The sequence below is a fragment of the Doryrhamphus excisus genome, chromosome 1 (genome assembly GCF_030265055.1).
Source record: "Doryrhamphus excisus isolate RoL2022-K1 chromosome 1, RoL_Dexc_1.0, whole genome shotgun sequence".
NCBI classification, from domain to species: Eukaryota; Metazoa; Chordata; class Actinopteri; order Syngnathiformes; family Syngnathidae; genus Doryrhamphus; species Doryrhamphus excisus.
Window position 1 is genome coordinate 4,639,154 of NC_080466.1, and position 21,073 is coordinate 4,660,226.

At 38.5% G+C, this 21,073-nt stretch overlaps 1 protein-coding gene across 5 annotated transcripts in view; it reads left to right on the forward strand.

Annotated features, from left to right (window-relative positions):
- add3a (adducin 3 (gamma) a) overlaps window positions 1-21,073 on the forward strand; it is a 94,809-nt gene that overhangs the window by 16,708 nt on the left and 57,028 nt on the right. The window contains exons 1-2 of one of the 5 annotated variants that reach the window (XM_058064742.1): window positions 9,137-9,454; window positions 16,736-16,829. The exons of 1 other annotated variant lie outside the window; for it this stretch is intronic. The gene's annotated coding sequence lies outside the window, so the exon portion shown is untranslated. 3 more of the 5 variants (XM_058064919.1, XM_058065204.1, XM_058065171.1) reach the window with 3 other exon arrangements.

Consider the following 21,073-nt stretch of genomic DNA (forward strand, 5'->3'; position numbering starts at 1 on the left):
GGTACAATTTAGTGCCCTTGAGCAACCTGTGTCATTATTGATTTCCTGACTTATTTGTGAGTTGAACATTTAAACAAAATGCTTTTGACCCCATATAAATATTAACACAATACTGAAGTCAATGCTATCAATGTCACAGTCCTTAACTCCTATTATAACATATACTACCTCTTCTTTTTCTTATGCTACTTCAATTTGGTTTCTAATTTAAAATTGGTAAAAGATGCATGTTGAATACAGGAAGTGCACCAACAAATGGATTAGCAATTGATGTGAAACGGAAAGGGGGTAGGATTTAATAGCCTTTTCTGTCTGTGATGTATTCCACTGTAACTTGTTTGTATATTCAAAATAAAATGAAACCATTACCAAGTCGGCCATGGCACTGTGAGGATGACTGGATTGACGTGTCAAATGGTGACTTGACTCACTGAGGAAGAAAGGTGGAAAAAAAAGTTAAAGTGGCTTTTTAATTATTATAATGAAACATCGTAGGTGGTGAAATTCACAATCAGATTAATTACACATTTTGTCACACTCCTAGGTGACAAGGAAATAGTGAGGAAAACATGAGTGAACTGCACCACGTAGACATACCTCAGGATTATTAGTGTGGGACTTTTTTGTTTAGTTTTTTTTTTTTTTACACCTTTTTCTCATGCACCTTAAGCATGAGAAAAGAATGGAGCAGATTTGATATGATTAGAGCAGGGGTCTGAAACACGTTTGATCGTTCATGTTAAAGGTTAAATAACTGTTAATAGTTATCCTCCCTATCTGTGTGGAAGTGGTAAGTTTTTGGCTATTTAAGTTTAAAGGAAATAACTTGAAGGCTACCGTTTAGGTCGCTAGCTCTCTAGTTTGCGAGTTAGCATGTGTCTCAAGACCCTGCAGTTGCGCAATATGTTGTAAATACAAAGAGTATAAATGTGAGTATAGTCGTGTTTTGTCATGTCTACAGGGCTCTAATAATGCTTTGTTCATTTTAATCTGAAAAAAATAATTTGTCTACCCACCAACTATATGTGGTTTCTTTTTATTATTTGCCGTTTTATTATTATATTTATTTATTTATTACTGATTGATTGCTTTTCTTTATTCTTGATTTGTTTATTTATTTTTCATCTTATTTTGTGTAGAAAAATAAAAAGTAAGATATTTGAGAACAGTGGAATGTTTTATCAGAGCTTTTCTTGTAGAAAATCGAAACCAAAGCAAAGTTTATTCATATTTCTGTTTTTAATAAATGCGTTTTCTGTTGTTTTTTTTGAAAACCAGACCCTAGCTCCAGTGGCCCCCAAGTAAATTGAGTTTGAGACCCCTGATTTAGAGCAATTTTAGACCAATTTTTAGAGCAGAAATTTTGTATAATTCAGGAAAGTACAAATATAATTTTCTGATGTGGGTGGTGGTTAATTTTTCTTTATTGGCCCATCACTACTCCAAAAATGAAATTATAGGGTTGCAAATAGCCCGGAGTCCGGACTTTGGACACAACTGATGTACATAAAAATGTAACCCATTGTTTTGGATTTAAAAAGGGTGAAGCCTTTCACACCGGGTGTTTCCTTGATGGATAATTTGTATTCGGTTGAGTCATGAGCCCAAACCTTAGTCTGAGGAGGTGTGCCTGTTGTGTTGTTCATCTGTTACGTGACTTTCGGTAATGTTTTCTTCCTTCATCCAGAGTCACGTCACACGGAAAGGGGGCGCATTTATTCACATGTTGAGCACAAACTCATAAAGACATCATGAGGCAACACTTATTCTTTTACAGTGGTGTGAATAATAGTTTGCACACTTCCTGATTTATTGTTTTTGCATGTTTATCACACTTAAATGTTTCAGATCATCAAACAAATTAAAATTTTAGTCTGGGACAACCACCTTTTAAAGGTCATGGCACTGCACCTCAATTGGATCAGGATCAGGGTGTGCTTTGTTTCATTGTCCTGCAGCAGAACCTAAGTTGGTTTCAGCTTGAAGTCACGGATAGATGGCCGGACATTCCCCTTCAGGATTTTTTTTGGTAGAGAGCAGAATTCATGGTTCCATTTATCACACAGCAAGTCTTCCAGGTCCTGAAGCAGCAACAGCCCAGGACCATCACACTACCACCACCATATTTTACTGTTGGTATGCGCTTTCTGAAGTGTTGCTCTTAGGCCAGATGTAAAGGGGCACTCACCTTCCGAAAAGTTCTACCTTTGTCTCATCAAACCGGTCAAGATATTTTCTGGCAAAATTGAGAAGAGCCTTAATTCGGTTTCACATCTTGAAACTCTGCCCTGCAGGCCTGTTTTTGCCCAGTTTCTTTCTTATGATGGAGCCATGAACACTGACCTTCACTGAGGCAAGTGTGTTGTGGGGTCTTTTGTGATCTCCTGGATGAGTTTTCACTGCATTCTTGGAGTCATTTTGGTTAGGTGGCCACTCCTGGGGAGGTTCACCACTGTTCCATATTTTTTAATTTGTGGATAATGGCTCTCACTGTGGTTGGCTGGAGTCCCAAAGCTGTAGAAATCGCTTTTTAACCAGTCCCAGAGTTGTTTTAACAGAGGGCGCAATTACTTTTTCATATAGGGCATGTAGCTTTGGATTTTTTTTCTCCCTTTTTAATAATAAAAAAAAAATTAAATGGTATTTGCTGTTGAGTTGTAATTGACTACTTCAATTTGGTGATCTGAAACATTTAAGTGAAAATCAAAGAAATCAGGAAGGATGCCAAGACTTCCACACGACTATAGGTACAGTACAGTACTGATACAGCCTGTGAACAAAACCAAACTGTGTAGACCGTATGTCTTCTTACAACTGCCACACATTCCCTTTCACCGAGATTGCTCATTGTGGTTACAGCACAAATTGCAGAAGAACCAACCACAACAGAATTGTGCAAAATAAGTTGTGTTGAAATTCACACACACACTCATAAGTTCTGCACATGCATGCCAACAGTTAGGGAAGCACTGCACAGTTATGTCCAGCTCAGTTAGCTTATTCATTAGTGCCTCCTCGTGTCACAAATTGAAAAGTGACAGACAGCAAAGAGAGCACTAGTCAGCAGCAGCAGATAAATGACCTGACACTGGTCAACACAGCAAGTTTTTTTTTTCTTTTTAAAGGGTTCCATTAAGCCAACTGGATGATTTTTTTTTGCTATTTATTTTCCTAAAACCAGAAATGCATGATCCCAAAAATATTATTGGTGTTCTCTTACACTTTAATATGCAAGTGCATGGAAGCACAATTAATGTTATTGCTCTACCTAGTGTATACACGGGCAAACTACATCTGCATCATCTTTAAACGTCTCGACCAACTGACACAAAAGATCCCAAGAATACCTTAAGTCAGTCTCAAACCCGCGGTGGCCCGCGGACACTAGTTTGAGGCCCCTGCCTTGATATGAATGTTTAATGTTGCGGCCCGCGCAAGTTTGATATGGATGCTGTATGGTATCATGTACCCAGAAAAAATTATTATGTTTGATTAATGTTCATGTTAAAGGTTAAATAACTGTTAATAGTTATCCTCCCTATCCGTGTGGAAGTGGTAAGTTTTTGGCTATTTAAGTTTAAAGGAAATGACTTGAAGGCTACCGTTTAGGTCGCTAGCTCTCTAGTTTGCGAGTTAGCATGTGTCTCAAGACCCTGCAGTTGCGCAATATGTTGTAAATAAAAAGAGTATAAATGTGACTATAGTCGTGTTTTGTCATGTCTACAGGGCTCTAATAATGCTTTGTTCATTTTAATCTGAAAAAAATAATTTGTCTACCCACCAACTATATATGCTTTCTTAAGTTTTTATTATTTGCCGTTTTATTATTATTATTATTATTATATTTACTTATTACTGATTGAGGCGGCACGGTGGTCGAGTGGTTACAGCTAGGAGACCAGGGTTCAATTCCGCCCTCGGCCAGTTCTGTGTGGAGTTTGCATGTTCTCCCCGTGCCTGTGTGGGTTTTCTCCGGGTACTCCGGTTTCCTCCCACATTCCAAAAACATGCTAGGTTAATTGGCGACTCCAAATTGTCCATAGGTATGAATGTGAGTGTGAATGGTTGTTTGTCTATATGTGCCCTGTGATTGGCTGGCCACCAGTCCAGGGTGTACCCCGCCTCTCGCCCGAAGACAGCTGGGATAGGCTCCAGCACCCCCCGCGACCCTCGTGAGGAAAAAGCGGTAGAAAATGAATGAATTAATTACTGATTGATTGATTTTCTTTATTTTTTATTTGTTTATTTATTTATCATCTTATTTTGTGTAGAAAAGTAAGATATTTGATAACAGTGCATTTTTTATCAGAGCTTTTCTTGTAGAAAATCAGAACCAAAGCAAAGTTTATTAATTTTTCCTTTTTTTTGTTGTTTTTTTTGTAAAACCTGATGCGGCCCAGTCTCACCCAGACCCTAGCTCCAGTGGCCCCCAGGTAAATTAAGTTTGAGAGCCCTGCCTTGAGTATTGTAAAAATAAACCAAAAATAACCTCCTGTACGGTGAACAAACCACTATCTACTGTTTCTTAGTGGGATACCATAAACAGCTTCTAAAAGTGCCAACATTAATGGAGCCGGCATTCCGCAATGGAATCATACTGGGAAGTGGTTATTGTGAGGTTCTATGTAGAAGAAATTGAAAGTATAAAAAACATAGTTAAATGAATATTACATTCACAAAACAATACTGTATGTATGCTTTGCAGTCATGAATCAGGGATTAGGTAGTGAAGCTTTGTTCATGTCTTCAGCATGAAGACCAAAGTTATTCTTGGCTTAAATGTGCTATCACATGGTGGTAATTTGATTAGAGTCCCTGTCAGAGTGTGCATTTAAACCCTAATGAGCTCCTCCTGACCTTGTGCCAGACGTGGACTCATTACATGAAGCGCCAGGTTTGCTTCTGTCACATGAGGTTACAGTCAACATGGGGAATTAAAGAGACAACCCCCACTTCCATGCCCACTCCCTTACTGGAATAGATTCTTGCCTTTGGTTTTCAGTTGACAAAAAAAAATGTAGCATCACCAATATTTTTTGTTTTAATTAATTTACTCACAATGATGTTTAGGTTTATTGGGGGGGGCTGTAGTGAGCGACGGGGTACACCATTATTTCAAGAGGGCGATGATATTGATTTCCATTGTGATCCCAGCTTTCCTAGTATTTTCATTTAACATACATGTCTGGAAAGGTTAATTCAATTAATTCAATATGAATGACATATGTATTCCTCAATCAGTACCATACTTGATGCTGGCATTTTGTCCAAATTATGGCATCTGGAATGGAATGGCCTTTATTGTCATTATACAAGATGTACAACGAGATTGGAGAGCTTCTCCTTTCAGTGCAGTAGTCAAGTTTAAAAAAAGAGTAAAAAAGACAATTTGACAAGATATATACAAGATATCCAAAATATACACATAGTATTGCACAGGAGCATATGCAGGAGCAGATATATTAATTTTAGTGCAATGATAAATGGGTCATAGTGCAAATAATGACTGGTCTATACAAATGAGTAAAGTCACATATGAGTGTATTGTAATGGTTGTTAAATAAATAAATATGATTGTGACTTTTTGTCACTATTTTTACATGGAAAACAACAAATTGCTCAATGTATCATATCCCAGTTTCACTATATGCATATTCATGATACATATTGTGGTTGTTATATCTGTAAACTGTAAGATGAGCTAATACAAACCTGCATGTAGTTGTTGAGAAATTTTGAATTGAAGAATTCTTCCATCTCAAGCATGTTATGATTTGTTAATGAATGGTGAAATCTGTTTATGCGGTGATCTTGCACGCTTATTATTATTGCTGAGTGTATTTTCAAACAACACTGCTCAGTGTTCGTTCTCTCCTCGAGGAGGCATTGCAGACATGCATGACGAGCTGTCTGGCTGTCATAAATAATCCAGATGCACATCCCTTTTTAACCCACAGAGATGGCTTGGACCTTCTGCACATTGGCCTTAAACGTGTGCTAATGTTAGACTAGGCATCCAGCTCCAGCTAGTATGGGTGCCTGCCTGACAGAGGTGCTTTATTTTGGGACAGGTATGTAGTTCTTGAGGGGCGACTAAGAAGAGGAATTACGATTAGCTTGGCTGATATATTGTTGAACATGCTTCATGCACAATCAGGATCCTATGCATATTCACTAATAGCATCTGTGACCTACTTATGCACATTGAATTCTCATACTTTGCTCCATGATGAGATGTTAACCACCCCTGTTGTTGATCTACACCAGGGGTCTCAAACTCAATTTACTTGGGGGCAACTGGAGCTCGGGTCTGGGTGAGACTGGGCCGCATCAAAAAACGCATTTATTAAAAACAACAAAATAAAAAAAACTTTGCTTTGGTTCCAATTTTCTACAAGAAAAGCTCTGATGAAACATTCCACTGTTCTCAAATATCTTACTTTTTATTTTTCTACACAAAATAAGTTGGAAAATAAATAAACAAATCGAGAATAAAGAAAATCAATCAATCAGTAATAAATAAATAAATATAATAATAAAACATCAAATAATACAAACCTAAGAAACCACATATAGTCAAAAGCCAAATTATTTTTTTCAGATTATAATGAACAAAGCATTATTAGAGCCCTGTAGACATGACAAAACACGACTATAGTCACATTTATACTCTTTTTATTTAACATATTTATTTAACACAACATATTGCGCAACTGCAGGGTCTTGAGACACATGCTAACTCGCAAACTAGAGAGCTAGCGACCTAAACGGTAGCCTCCAAGTTATTTCCTTTAAACTTAAATAGCCAAAAACTTACCACTTCCATACGGATAGGGAGGATAACTATTAACTGTTATTTAACCTTTAACATGAACATTAATCAAACGTAATAATTTTTTCTGGGTACATGATACCATACAGCATCCATATCAAACTTGCGCGGGCCGCACTAACATTCAACTTTCATATCAAGGCGGGGGCCTCAAACTAGTGTCCTGCGAGCCGCATTTGGCCCGCGGGCCGCGTGTTTGAGACCGCTGATCTACACAGACCCAAAGAGAGAGTTCTGCAGCCAATGTCGCTTTGATAAACGGTCTCATAATTAGATGCATCTTCTTATAGTCCTGGCAAAGGATTAATTGAAAAAGATGAAAGCACATCTGCCACACCAAAAACCCGAGCAAGCAGGCAATCCCTTCCCCACTTTAAGACTGAGCAGTAGCGGCTGGACTTTGTCTCCACATAATCCCACACTTTGGGCTTGAATAATTGATTGTGAATTGATTCATGCTCAGCTGGCTCACTTGCTTTTTCTGCCCCCCAACAATTACTGCCTGGTTTGTTTCCATGCTATTCAGCAGTAATGATAAGGTTTTTACCTACTAGCTGTCATATTCCAAAATAATACATTTCAGGTTTACTGGTGCACAAACGGCAAGTTATTACATTAAGCTTCTTAGTTCAAACACTACGACTTTGGGGTCGTTAATCAACCTCCAGATTGTTGAGATTTTGAATAGGAAATCATGGACACAGAAATGATCTGTTCCAGTGTCCAACTGCTGTCATCATATAACTTTTATCAATTGTACTGACTGTGTGTTTACGGAAGTAAAGATTGTAGCAGTATGTGCTCCAGTGATGTGCGATAGCTCTGAATTTCAGGCAGGTATTGACAATACCGATCTGATACCAATACTGGTCACATATAAGCAAATCCAAAATAGCCTGCAGTGCAAATGTCGCCTGTGTTGTTACTTGTTTTTACCATTACTAGACTGAAAGGGGCTGACAATGTAATATAACGACTGATGTGTACATTGGTATTGTGTGGCTGTCAGTGCATGTGTGGAAGCCTTGAGTGTGAAGTAAAATGGAAATTTTTTGAAAAACCATGATCGAGTGAGGGAGTGATTTTCAAGCCGTGAAGTATCAGCGGACGACAGTGTTACCTTACACATCACATGGTAATTTGAGATTTCCTCTAACTTTTGTATTAAAGGGGACCCAATATCCTTTTTTCACTTTTCTGACCTATAAATGTAGTTAGAATGTTCTATTCTCGTGTTAAATGATGACAAACTTTCAGATAATGAGGTTTGCGCATTAGGAAGTGAGACCTGAAATAAGTTTTGGATGGCTCAAAACACTCGGTTTCAAAAGGGGCAGACTTCCTTATATGGTTCAGAGTTAGGAAACACTTTGTGCGTGTGACCAATCACAGCAAAGTGGGCATGCCCGGAGGCGGGTCATGGGTGAAATAAATTAAAACAGACCAGGAAGCACAAATCAAAGGAAATACAGTTGGAATAGGTGCAGATTCTGCAAAATCTGAAAAGTTTTCTGTGCTGGTTATTGTGTGGAGCTGCTCTATAGGAGATCACAACTCAATACAGAGGGTCGAAAAAGTACCGTAATACTTCTGACTAAAGCAATGCCAGCTCACAACAAGTGTATATGAGTTTGTGAAGTTAAAAAACTGTGTATTTTGGTTACATTTCTAGGGCGGAGTGACATTAAACATTATAAAATGGTTAATGGGATGAGCCGAAGAGAACATTTTAAAGGTTGTTTTTGTAAAAAAGATAATAAAAAAAATAAACTTATCAAGGACTCTCTGTGTCTGACCAACAATGGCTTTGTACAGAAGAGGTGAAGGAAACATGAAATAGTTTAGTCTGACAGGAAGGAACAAGCTTTCTTTCAAGGTTAGCCTTGTTTTTGTTGTATTTCCCACATCTTTTAGTGACACAAAAGAGAATTGAGACAGCTGTACCATTTCATTCCATTTGATACGCACAAAAAATGTGAAAAAAATGCTACCAACTGACTTACGGTATTGGACTGTACAGCTTGGTTGAAAGAGGCTAATGATAAAAGTAATTTATTCTATTAAGATGGCGTTCAATGGATGACTTAGTTTAATGATTTATTTTAGACCTTTAACTTAAAAATACCCTCTAATTGTTGTGATTGTGGTAGCTCGGTCTCAGGAGTTTAAATGGTTGTGAAAAAAGCAAAATATTTAAAGTAAATTTAAAATGTGGGTTTGTTTTCGAGAAGTGTTTTGATTCCAGATTGCCTTCTATGCCCCTCCCCATTTCCTGTCTTCTCCCGGACAACGACCCCCCCCTTCCAGTACTAGTGTCCAGTACTTGACAACATGCTGGCTCGTCCTCTGCAGCTCTAACTGTGCATTTGCTCTGCACTGTAAAACCAGATAAGGCAGATCTATTTTCTGCTTACAGTCAGACAGAAGAGCACCGGGGCAGATAGGAGGAGGGCAATAGTTTTGCATTGCTGGGCTGGAATGGAAGAAGTGTTTTGAGTGGAAAAAGAAAGGCAACAGCAGTGCTGGCATACGACTTCACTGCAGTGCAGGTGGATCACATCCTCCTGCTCCGAGAGGAAGATTCTGAGGCACGCTGCAATTTGCTTTTTTGTTAACCAAAAGGTTTGTCGTCCTTTTCCCTTCTTCACAATAGTAGTACTAGTAGCTGATGATTTGCCTGGTTTGTGTTCTGTACATAATGACCGCAGTGTTCTCCTCCACCAAGGCTGTTATCTCACTGCCCTCCATTCTTATTGATTCTGTGCACTTGTGACATTTCCCAGAGCTGCCAGTGCTAGGGAAGTGTGCACAATTTTATCCTATGTACTAAAACTAGAGATTTCTGAGAAACTGAACTTAAAAACTCTGATAATAAGCCGAGGTGGACATTCCACTGTGGCCACTTGAAGGCTCCGTCATGGTAAATGGAATTACAGAACCCCCCTTCCTTTTTTTTTTTTTTTAAAAAAAAGACCTTTTCTACTACACAGAATAGAATAGAATGGGGAGATCATGTGAATGGGCCCCGAATGTCTTTCTGTGTGCACAAGAGAGATGCCGCCCTCTCAAGTGTCAGCATACTTAGTGAGTGGATCGTGAATGTGTTCAGAGAGAGGGTGTTACATGTGTTCGTAGTTTGCAGATGAAGGACTAGGCCCCATTGATAAGAGTTGAGCTATCACCTGTGTTTAATTCCTCACATCATGTGAAGCAAGTGCTAAAACTTCTGGATTTTCTGTAGGTCTCACACACACACACACACACACACACACACACAGCATGGGGTGGGGTTATACACACATGCTTTTGTCAATGTCTTTTCATCTGTGTCTTTCATTCTTCCAATTTTCAGGGCTCCAAACTAACTTTTTTTTTTAACTAGGAGCACAGTGGCCCCTAATTTTTGTTGCAGTGCAAGCAGAAAATTTCGGGTCAATCACCAAATTTGATCTGTTTCCTTTCATTTTCACTGTATAAATACTTACAATAAATATTCTTAGCTTCTGGATGGTGTCTTTAGTGGCATCATGTACATCAGGGGTCTCAAACTTGCGGCCCGTGGGCCAAATGCGTCCCGCGAGACGCTAGTTTGAGGCCCCCACCTTGATACCAAAGTTTAATGTTGAAATGAGTCAATTAGTCAATTGTCTAAATGCCGATTTCGGTGACCTAATTATACCGCATACTTTAAGTTGTTCCGTCCCTTTCAGTTGTTCAGAAGTTTATTTTTGTCAGTTTTCCATTCTTGTTCTGATTGAATTTTTTTATTTAAAAAATATGTTTATATTGATAATTAGTCAATTATCTAAATGCCGATTTCAGTGACCTAATTATACCAAACCAGTAGTCACATTCAACCACAGGCTTCACACAACATTCACAATGCTGAGTTATAGCTTTTGTCTTTTGAAACCAGACTAACTAGGAGTCTCAATCCTTGAAGATTAAACTTCTGGTCAGGTCAGAGTTCATAGGAAGGTTTTGCTGAACTTGTGTTAAGAGAGTGGCTGGTTGTGATTACAGAGTTCTGACTCCTCCTGTTTAGTTAATTAGTAATGTGTATGCAAGATAATCTTGAGCTTGTAAACCAAAATTGGTTTCATCATCTTTGGAAATGCATCGTTTTGTTTATAGTTGTTCTAGAACAGATTCTGTTCGAAGTGTAAACAAAAGAGAATCGTCTATTGTAAAGTTGTTTATCGAGTTTTTCGACACTTGAGTGTGTCTGCTAGTGTGGTTTGTTTGGTGACGTGTAAATTGTAATGGTAATGGTTTTATTTCATTTGAACATGCATCAGATTACAATTGAATGCATCACATAATCAGTTCACAGTTCCACATGTCCAAAAGGAGTAGGAAGAAGAAAAGCTTATTAATTCCTACCCCTCCATCTGGTACTTTTACAATCAGTAACTGTTACATTTGTTCACTTCCTGCTTTTCATAATACACTTTAAGGTTTTTTTTTTTTTTTTTTTAAATAATGCACCTCGTACCAAAGTACGAGGTGATATGACCATACAATGACATAATGGGTACCATAGTAACTGTCAATATAGTGATATATATATATATACGTATACAGTAAACCTTGGATATATTGGATTCAATTGTTCCCACTGGTTTTGTCCGATATAAGCGAAATCCGTTATATGCATATACCGGAAAATGTCCGTTTTACGCATATATCGGATTTATATCCGGTATATGTGTAAATCGGATTTTATCTGTTATAAAAAGGCACTTCCTTGACTATGTTTCCAATGTACCTGGACACGCAGGCAACGCTGCAAACGCTGCAAATGACGTCGTATAGTGGCCTGTGACAATTCGGCGAATCGGAGCGCCACGATGCGGCCATCCGATATATGCGAGGGAAATTTAATGGAAATGCATTGGAACGGGACTGGAGATTTTGTCCCAAATAGGCGAAATCCGTTATAAAAAATCCGATATATGCAATGAATTTTTATTGGAAATGCATTACAGAAAAATCGGTTCTTTTTTATCTGTCCGTTGTGAGCGAATTTTCGATATATCTGAGTCCGATATATCCGAGGTTAACTGTAGCACATCATGACTGGTTCAAGACTCTTGAACCATTGTGTGCGCCAAACACGATTCAAAATTGAAGTGCTTGGGTCTGGTACGTGAGTACCAAGGTAGTACATTTGGTGATTCATGGTAATGTGCAAATGTACCGATCCCTGCCTGTACAAACAACTGTGTGTCTGGAATGTGGCTAAGTAGAGGAGAGAGTCACAATCTAAAACTACCATTGACAAATGATCAGCTTGTTCCGGATGTGTGCTGGGATTTGCAGCGAGGTGTTACATGACTTGTTACGTTGACTTGCTTCAGGTGTAGAAAAAGGGTGGAACATCATCTTTTTTCGGATCTTGACTTAAGCGTGAGCAAATACGCATACTACATGGTCTACATAATATCTACCCATTTCACTGTACATAGTCTGTACTCTCTGTACTTGCTGTATATAGTCTTATTTCACTGTACATAGTCTCTACTTAAACATGCAAGTTTTTTTTTTTTTGAAAGCAGACAATCCAGTTTCACCCATAAATAAACTTCAATGGAGTTGAAGTACTGATAGCAGCTAGTTAGTTTTGGATTTTTTGCTACAACCAAAATAATTTTTTTGTGCATCTGCGCTTTTCTATCATTGTCTCTATCATATTAGGAAAAATGGGTTACAGACGTGATTAGGTCTGCATAGTGTTACGGACATAAAGGAACATAAAAGTCAATGAGAATGCAGAATTCATCTGTTGTTTTCTCTCTGTGTCGTCATTTCCTGTGCATCTGGTCCCGAAACAGAATAACATAACCTAAGAGATGAGAAATCTAAACAGTGGCCCATGCCAATGGGCTGGGTGTTCCCCCACACCGCTGACACATGTGCAGTGAAACGAATCGTCTGATTTCATAATGCACAGCTAATGACGGTGGGCCCGGAGAACAAAGGCACAGATGTGAAGCAGCTTTTGTGTTAATAAAGAGTTTATGAAGCAGGCATTTAGCAACACTGTTGATATGAATTGATTTGCAGTAGAACATCAGGATTACATCAGAGACACTGATCCCTAGCTGTTGTGCAATAACTATTGGGCTGATTTTCAGGGGTCTCAAACTCAATTTACCTGGGGGCCGCTGGAGCTAGGGTCTGGGCAAGGCTGGGCCGCATCAGGTTTTCCAAAAAAAAAACACATTTATTAAAAACAGAAAAATATACAAACTTTTTCAGTGCTTTGGTTCCGATTTTCTACAATAAAAGCTCTGATAAAACATTCCACTGTTCTCAAATATCTTCATTTTTATTTTTCTGCACAAAATAAGATGAAAATAAATAAACAAATCAAGAATAAAGAAAATCAATCAGTAATAAATATAATAATAATAATAATAAAACGGCAAATAATAAAAACTTAAGAAACCGCATATAGTTGGTGGGTAGACAAATTATTTTTTTCAGATTAAAATGAACAAAGCATTATTAGAGCCCTGTAGACATGACAAAACACGACTTTAGTCACATTTATACTTTTTTTTTATTTACAACATATTGCGCAACTGCAGGGTCTTGTGACACATGCTAACTCGCAAACTAGAGAGCTCGCGACCTAAACGGTAGCCTTCAAGTTATTTCCTTTAAACTTAAATAGCCAAAAACTTACCACTTCCACACGGATAGGGAGGATAACTATTAACAGTTATTTAACCTTTAACATGAACATTAATCAAACGTAATAATTTTTTCTGGGTACATGATACCATACAGCATCCATATCAAACTTGCACGGGCCGTACTAACATTAAACTTTCATATCAAGGCGGGGGCCTCAAACTAGTGTCCTGCGGGCCACATTTGGCCCGCGGGCCGCGTGTTTGAGACCACTGTTCTAGGTAGTGCATTGGGCCATAAGCCATCAAAGTACCTACTAAACATAGCAGCCACACAACTGGCTATTTGTCTAACTCTCTCAAATTGGTTTCAATATTTGTTCTGACATGCAACTCCAAAGATTTACGGTGCTGCTATGGCCCTCAACAGAGACTTGCATCCAGCTCGAGGTGACAAAGGTTCCGCTTTACATTCTGTGGGTCATGGCCTCAATAAAACGCACTCGTAACAGGGGTTGAAAGGTTTTCACACCTGACGGTAACTACTACTACTAATCACTGCAAACTGGGGTTCTCAAACACACATTTTTTTTAGACGGAAATAGAAGTAGATTTTCTGCGGGCCACATTTGGCCTGCTGGCCACGTGTTTGAGACCCCTGATGTACAGTATGATTACCTTAGTGACCGGTATATCACTAGAAAGCACAGACCCTAACTTGAGAAACCATTATTATACATTGTACTACTTGTGGTAATTTGAAAAATAGTATTGCATAGTCTATTGCTGACGACTGTTTCAATGTTAAAGGTTTTAAAGCTAATATAATTATCATTTAAGGTTTCACATGGAAATTTCCAGCAGGCCGCACTGAAAGGCTTAACGGTTCAGACATGCTGTATTTCTACCCAGGTTGTACTCACACCAGGGCAATTATTGCGTTTCTGGGTCCACTTAATACTTAAATACGGAATGTTTGGGTAGTGTTACCGCACTCAGTTACACCCAGGTGCGGCACCATTTCCTCCTTTTGGCACGATCGGACGAGGTGGTCCCGGGCCCTGGCACAATTCATAGAATATCCTAATCTGCGAGTACTCAAAGCAGATTCTTTAATAGCAGACACAATTCATAATAAAAGTCAAATACAAAGAATCCAAATCATTGGAGAGTGAAATACATAGGACGGTCACTCCCCCGGGAACTGTACATAATAAAGTCTAATTTAAAATTAAATAATTTAAATAATTTAAAGTCTAATTTAGCACTAAATAAATATTCTGAAGGACTACAATAAGGGAGACAGTAATCCACATATTAAGTGAGAATGTAATCTTCTTTCTCTTTGGGTTGTCTCTTCAGAGGTCGCCACAGCAAATCAATCTACTCCATCCAACCCTGTCTTCTGCATCTGTCTCTCTACCCTCATGTCCTCCTTCACTACATCCATAAACCTCCTCTTTGGTCTTCCTCTACGCCTCCTACCTGGCACTAAACGCAGCATCCTTCTACCAATATATTCACTATCTCTCCTCTGGACATGTCCCAACCATCTCAGTCTGGCTTCTCTGACTTTATCGCCAAGGTTTCTAACATATGATGTCCATCTGATGTACTCCTTCCTGATCTTATCTATCCTGGTCACTCCCAATGTTGTAATGTAGCAGAATAAACATATCCTTTAATACCTGTGATTGCTCCTCTTGTATCTAATTTAACTAATATTCAACAAAGTCAGAGAAATTTCAGGGACAAGCAAATGTGCCAAAGCACGAATGTACTTTTTGAGTGCAGGCCAGCAGAGAGAGGCGGGATTGTGGCCAAGTCCGGCATGATCTATTAATGGTTTAATGCACCACTCAATTTAGTCATCACTCAATTCATCACTTCATTCATAATTTTATGATACAACACAGTCCGATAAAACACAACTGCAAACCACAATCTTGGACCAACAGGTGATTTGAGCTGAAATCATTTGTGCAGTTTTATGCTGAGAGTATACTTTCAATGTGTAAAAACCAACAGTCTGTCTTTGGACCATCATAACCACAAAGCAGAAACAAAAGGTTTCTCTGGTGGTCGTCACGTTTATTGTGTGTGTTTTTTTGTTGGAAACAAAAGTTGACATTTAAAAGTTTACACCGTATTATTACAGGTTCATTGGCGTGTGTGAGAAAACTCCTTTTTTTGCGGCTTCCTTCTTCAAAGCCTTAATATTGGCTTTGATCTCCAATGTTCCTCATCAGTGCAATGATAATAGTCCATTGCTTGTCTCGTGCTGGCTGTGGTCTGGCAGGTAAATGGACTGAACTTATGGAAGTCATTAAAATTCCTTGAGAACACTTGGGACGCTTGTTTATTTTTCCGCCCAAGCTGAGTGGCAAGTTGCCAGGATGCTGCACTGTCCTTCCTTCTTTGTCCACAGATGAAACTGAAAGTGAACAGGCAGATGGGGGGAAGAAATGAAGACAGATGGGTAGAGGATTAAATGATTCAGTTCAGGGTTGTTTTTTATTTTTTATTTTATTTTTTTTAATCAGACCCATACTTTGGAACTGCAGGAAGTGTTTCTTTATTTGTGGTACTCTTTATTTATTTTTTTTAATTTTATTTAATTTTTTTTGTGTGTCTCCTGGGTAAACCATTTATTATTTTTGCCTTTTTTTTATAAAGGGAACCCATATGCACCATGGTAGATTATTTACATCGCCCACCGGCTGTAAATCTTCCATCATTTTTTTTTTCTGTGCAACAATCCCCAGTTCATTTTTAAACACCAGATCTGAGAGCAGCCCAGTGTCACAGTGGGCGTTTGCCATGATTGGTTAAACAGAAGTGAGGTCTTAAACGGGAAATGAATGTTCAGCTTTGGTTTTTAGAGGAGTCTGTATCCTCCATCAGCTACCTTGTAAATCAACCTTGAAGAATATCAGTTGAGTCAACGTACTGTACATTCCACCTCCTTGCTCAGAATGTTGCGTCATTACTGAGAAAACAGGCAGATCCTTCCATCAACTCTCCGTACGTATCTAAGAAGCAGATTGTAATGAGACCATGGGGAGGGAAGGGAGAAAGAGAAAGCGGGTCTGACTTGATGACTTGATGATGCATTGCTAGGATATCGTCACACACAGCTGAAAAATGTATCAGAGTGAACTCTCCTACTTTGGCCTGTCAGGCCAATCAATAAATTGATTAATCAAACAAAAAATAACTATTAAGTCAATAATTCCATTTTTTCTCCTCTCTCCTTACCACACAGGCTGGATGACAAGAGGCTTCACTCTGCATCTTTCTGTGTTGGTTCTCTATTGGATCAAACAAAGAGAGAGAGAGAACACTCCTCTTTGCTTGAGGTGGGTGTGCTAGTGAGTTTATACAGAGTTCAAGTCCACCAGGTTAGTGTTAGCATACATTTGATTTTGGCTATGTGTACAACTTCTACTTTTGCATAAACATGACATGGTAAACCGAACATTTGTTAGTCACCTCCGAGGTGACAAATAAAGCACCACACCTTTAATAAACTGATTCAAAGTGTAGAAAAACACTCAGACGTCCACCCAGTTGAATGAGTTTCTCAAAGGAGAGAGCGTAGCCATCTATAGGAGAAAACTTTTAATTTTGGTTATTCCCTACCACAAAGGTCATGATTGGCTGTTAAATTGAGAGCTATGTGCCTTTTGACTCAGCTCCCTCTTTACCACAACGGAGTGATGCAGAGTCCGTATTACTATAGACACCACAACATCCACCTGTGGCCCTCACGGTCCATTCTTCCCTCACTTAGGTAGGTCCTAAGGTACTTGAACTCCTCCATTTGTGGCAGGAGCACATTCCCCTCCCAGAGATGGCACTATTGAGAACCCTGAGCTCTGGGGACTTGGAGTTGATTTGATCACATTAAACCAGGGGTCTCAAACACGCGGCCCGCGGGCCAAATGTGGCCCGCAGGACACTAGTTTGAGGCCCCCGCCTTGATATGAAAATTTAATGTGAGTGCGGCCCGCGCAAGTTTGATATGGATGCTGTATGGTATCATGTACCCAGAAAAAATTATTACGTTTGATTAATGTTCATGTTAAAGGTTAAATAACTGTTAATAGTTATCCTCCCTATCCGTGTGGAAGTGGTAAGTTTTTGGTTATTTAAGTTTAAAGGAAATAACTTGGAGGCTACCGTTTATGTCGCTAGATCTCCAGTTTGCGAGCATGTGTCTCAAGACCCTGCAGTTGCGCAATATGTTGTAAATAAAAAAAGTATAAATGTGACTATAGTCGTGTTTTGTCATGTCTACAGGGCTCTAATAATGCTTTGTTCATTTTAATCTGAAAAAAATAATTTGTCTACCCACCAACTATATGTGGTTTCTTAAGTTTTTATTATTTGCTGTTTTATTATTATTATTATTATATTTATTTAAGCAGTTTTTCCAACTGACTTTATATCAAGCAGATGAAAAAGTGACTGATGCATGACTGCGCCCGCTGTCTTGTTAAAAACACAGTGTATTCTATGAAACAAGTTTAAGATTTGCAAGGTGCATACCGCAACATATTGAAGGGGGTGTAATATTTTAGCCCGCTTATGCCTGACATACATGCAGAATGCTTGATGCCGCCCTTGTGCCCTTGTTTACCAAGTAACTTTAGATATAAAGTTGCTGTCTGTCACTAGCCAATCACAGAGCATGACGAGTGAGTACATAATGAGTATTTTCTTTAAACGCCAATATGGATAATGACGAAATATACTCTCATCATTCCCATATCCGGGAAAAAATGCATTGTCATAAATCATAATCATAAAGGTTACATTTGTTACATTTGTAAACATCACATGTTTACAAGGAGTACATGTTTACTGGAAATAGGAAGAGACCAAAAAATACACAATATACTCCATGTTAAGTAATACCTCGATTAGATAATGATTAAACTAAGAATACATGTGAGTATAAAACTGACAAACTCCTTTGGGACATGTGGCACTGTGGATTTGAATTATGTATTGTATGCAACTTGTACGCGTGTTCAAATAAAATTAAACCATTAATTAATGTTCATCAAACAACCCCACGCAAATAGTGTTTGAGGAAAAGGACACAATTAGAATAATTAGAGTTGTTCCGTGACACTTGAAAAAGTTCGTCGCTACACGATGACATAATATCCACTTTCTTGTAGCGTTCCCGTGGGACAAAAAGGGGCTTTAAAAACAAATTTTAGTATTTTTTTACTTTTTAGTATTTATTAACACATAGATCTGTCATGATAGTGGATATATAAATTTATCAAACGATTAAAAAAGATATGAAAGGAGAGGGAGAGAGGGACATGAGTGGAAGAAAGGTCTCTTCTTTGGTGGTCTCGTTATTATGTGGTTGCCATGGAGATTGAGGCCCAGTAGAAATGCTGATAATTGCCCTTTTTTTCAGGTTCAAGTGAAATGATGCCTTTTGTGGACATCATGAATGAAAACATCAGTTTAGCTTGAAGTCTTCACATTTACTGCCAATACAAAGATGCACACTCAGCATTTAGAGAGCAATTGCTTATGAATGAATTTCCAATCAAAAAGGACACCCACACATTCACACCGTCCCGCACACCCTGGCTTCAGCAGAAAGTTGTGACTTCTGGCATTGAGTCACTGTCCCTCTACTGGACCCCACTTCCTGACAGGAAGCCTGTCCTTCCTTTATGCTCACTCTCACACATACACACGCGCAAACATGTGCAGGGTCGTCACTCAGGGAACCACCGCATAATATTGATAAGGATGAAAAACAGATACATTCAGGAAATGATGGTTAAACTACGCCCTAGCCTTTACCCCCTTCTTTGAATGTCGGATGTCCCATAACTATTTTTTCCACACACTAATATATATGTAAAAATATGTGTATATTAGGGTGCATCAAAAAACACAATTATTGAATTTTGATACTAAAAGTGTTCCAATATATGTAGAAACAACACATACAAAATATTTTTCCAATACATGATTATTGGTGCCACCATACATCTGTTTTTGTGGAATAAAGTAGTGAACAGTTCAATGGTCGCCATGGAGATTTGAGGTCGGCAAACACTGCAGCTCAAGAACTCTGAGGTGATCTTTATGTTTTTGTTGGTATTTATACTCCTATGACATATTACTAGCAAATTTGTGGTTTTGTTTTTGTAATTTGAATGATTTGTAGTCATATTTCACGGTATTTAGTGCTCATTGCCTCGACTGTAGCTAACATTAGCTAGCTACAGTTTGCTAATGACAATTAGCTAATAGCTGAGCAAGCATAACATCAACAACAGTAATATAGAGTAGACAGTATTGCTGATGCTTCACATTTATTGAGAGTGGTACTTTGGTCCTACATAATCTGTTATACACTTGTCCATTTATTATTTTACCAGCTCTCCTAAGATGCTGCCCTCAACAACTAGTTCCTTTCAGACTAGCAGTCGCAGCTTGGTCTTTGGTCTGGGCCCCCTTTTGATAATCCTATAGAAAATCATGCTGTATAGAAGTTCATTGTACTCAACATTTCCAGGTCAATGTTTTGGCAATTAGACTAGAAATTGCACATTTTCTGATTTTTTTTTTCCGAAAAAACTTTGCAAAAGACATTTTTATGTTCATTAGAAAAAAATGGAATGCCAGCCAAATTGATATTATGAATTAAAAATTTTATGCAACCCAGTGTATATGTATGTATGTATACATACACATCATATCAGATATATTACAATATATCCATTTATGTATGATAATTACATTAAAAATAGTGAGCACATTGCAAATGTGTGATCGGGTCTGTTTTTGAAGGAACATGCAACCCTAACAAACATGACTTTCTATTTTCTGGTAAACCGGTTTATTGTTTTGTGTTTGTTTAGTTAAATGCACAAAATAAGTAATTTTTATGGAAAGACAATGTCAACATATTTTGTAACCAAATCAATAGAAAACATGTAATATTTGTGCAGAACCACTTCATTCGGTATTCAATTCAGTGCTTCTGGCCATTTTTTTTTGCACCTTTTTATAGTGCGGAAAATATGATATAGTGTATGAATATTGTATTCGTATTGATTGTTGTCCTTAATTTCATTTAAATGTTTTTGCTTTGGCGGCACGGCGGTCGAGCGGTTAGCGCACAGACCTCACAGCTAGGAGACCAGGGTTCAATTCCACCCTCGGCCATCTCTGTGTGGAGTTTGCATGTTCTCCTCGCGCATGCGTGGGTTTTCTCCGGGTACTCCGGTTTCCTCCCACATTCCAAAAACATGCTAGGTTAATTGGTGACTCCAAATTGTGCATAGGTATGAATGTGAGTGTGAATGGTTGTTTGTCTCTATGTGCCCTGTGATTGGCTGGCGACCAGTCCAGGGTGTACCCCGCCTCTCGCCCGAAGACAGCTGGGATAGGCTCCAGCACCACCCGCGAGGAAAAGCGGTAGAGAATGAATGAATGAATGTTTTTGCTGTTACTATCAAGCATGACCCCACTTACATGTGTTTTGCTCCACCCGAAATAGCAGAAATATTAAAGCACAAACACACATTGGGTAGCTCCCCTAATGCAGGACTTGGAA